We start from the raw sequence: 2,205 nt of genomic DNA, 5'->3' as shown, positions 1-2,205 counted from the left end.
ATAGTTCATAGCGAACGTGAACGGATGCTTAAGTGTCGAAAAATTGGACAGGAGCGAGCTCAAACAAGCGCACGCGGCGGTTTGCGCCGACCCTCCTTTTCGCCGGATCCTCCTTTTCGACCCTACTTATCGCTAACTACATATCCTCCTGGAGCACGACGCCATACCACCAATACCCATTCTGTTATTCCCCGCGTTCTCCTTCTGCGCTCGGCTCGGGCGCCGCGGGTGAAGGTTTCGGCACGGACGGGTGCCTCCCCGCGGCGGGAGACCTCATCTCCATCAGAGTGAGCAGGGGGAGCCTTTTGCTTCGTGACGGACCACTCCGACGCGGTGCTCGCCGTTTAGCGGATTGGCAACGCAGCGCCGAGCGCGGAGCCGAGCCACGCAACAGCGACAGCGACTATGACCCGCTCCTCTGTCTCTCTTTGACTCGCTTTAACTCTCTCTGCCTTTCTCTGTGTCTCTTCGTCTCTCTCAGCCTTGTGGGTAGGCAACAGCAACGCACGCGTGCACCGTGGTTGCCTACATTACCCGTCGTCGTGCCGGGCCGTCTGGACGCTGACAACTTTGCACGCTCTCTTAAAAAATATTAGACATATCGCACTGGAAAAATAGGCTTAATGTGGCCGTGGTGATCAATAATTGATTGCGCTCCCTCCATCGTCATGGCTCCAGGGCTTTGCTGGAGCCCTGCTGGAGCCTTTGCTTGGAGAACGCGCAGCCACCCATTAGTGCTCCTCGCCCCTGTAGCGCCCTGGAGCCCTGGAGCAGCGTGGAGCGAGCGCGCCACCTCGTTACCTGGACTCACAGGAAATGTCACGGGAACATGGAACACAGGGCGGGGCGAGGTGAGGCGGGGCGGGGCGGGGCGAGGTTGAGGCCCTGTGATGTTGATTGGGGCTCGCCGACGGTTCGAAAGGGGTTGTTTGTGAGCCGGGTCATAGCCATTCAGGCATAATGCCATGAAGGTGATATTGTTGCAATTTCAAAGCTATATTGCAGACGTTCCGAGCAGCGAGACTTATGGTGTCATATCATCGTAGTACACCGGGGGTGGTTCAGAGGAGACGCTTGCGTGCCGCGGCGGGTTAGTTTGCTCATACTCGTCATCACCTGCACCTTGTCTGAATCACCAAGTCCGTGCATGATTTGTGCAAAATCCAATAAGTGCCCCGCCCCCTTCACTTTTCGGCCTCGACAAAATTGACGAGTTTTTGCCGTGTCAACCGGAAATGGCTTCATTTTGTGAAACAATATAGATTTCCTGCAGTCACTGTTGCTGGGCGGGAGGCGGGAGTAAAGGGGGATGAGGAAAGCAATAAGCAATCAGCGACGCTGAGCGGGCCGGGCCCAGGCTGCGGGAGCCTCAGCCGAGTTCCCTGCTATCTGGAAATGTCATGGCACAGCACCGCGAGGAGCAGCAGCGGCGGCTTGCTGCGGCGAGGAGTGGCGTGGCGTGGAGGAACGCAGAAAGCCACGCCACGCCGCCCCCTCCCCCGAGGGGGCTTATGACGACGGCGTGGCCTGCCTCCTCCCGCCGCCTCTCGCGCGCTACTTGCTGCCGCCGCCGCCACTGCTGCTTTCTCTGATTATTCACAGAGTCGCGTCGTCGTCGTTATTGCGATGGAATTACGTCAAGCATTGAATGGCAGCCGGCTGGGAGGCCCCGTCAGAGCAGCAGCAGCGCCGGCGCGCGGGCAGCGAGATGCCGTACCGGAGGTTCGACTGGCCACGCCCCACCACGCCCCGCTACGCCACGCCTCGCCACACCCCACCTCGCCAGGGCTAACGTGTGCCGGGCAGGAGGACGGTTCCGAGCGGGGCTTCCGGGCCACGCTCGGCCGGGCGGCGCGCGGGGGCCCAGGCCCACCCAGGGGGGAGCGGCGCGGCGGAGAGCCTGTGTGCCTTACTCCAGTTATTCCAGTGATTCCAGACCAGCCGACCGACGACGGGTGGGCGGTGGGCGGACTTCCCCGTGCCTCGAGTGTTTTCCCTTGAAATGTTGTGTGCGGCTCGCAACCCATTTCCTCCCGACCGGGCCCTGCTATGAACGACTACCTAGCAAAGACTATATGTCCCATGGGGCTCACCAAGAACTTACAGGAGAATGAGGAGGGCGATGGGAAAACGACGATAATAAAGGCCCTTCAAAAAAAACCTTTTTTTAAAAAATAGAGAGTAACGCGGGGAGCGATCTAGGAG

Source organism: Frankliniella occidentalis, unplaced genomic scaffold (assembly GCF_000697945.3).
Source record: "Frankliniella occidentalis isolate FOCC.00 unplaced genomic scaffold, Focc_3.1 Scaffold53, whole genome shotgun sequence".
Lineage (NCBI taxonomy): Eukaryota > Metazoa > Arthropoda > Insecta > Thysanoptera > Thripidae > Frankliniella > Frankliniella occidentalis.
The sequence above is the reverse complement of the archived record's forward strand: the minus strand, read 5'-3'. Positions refer to the sequence as shown.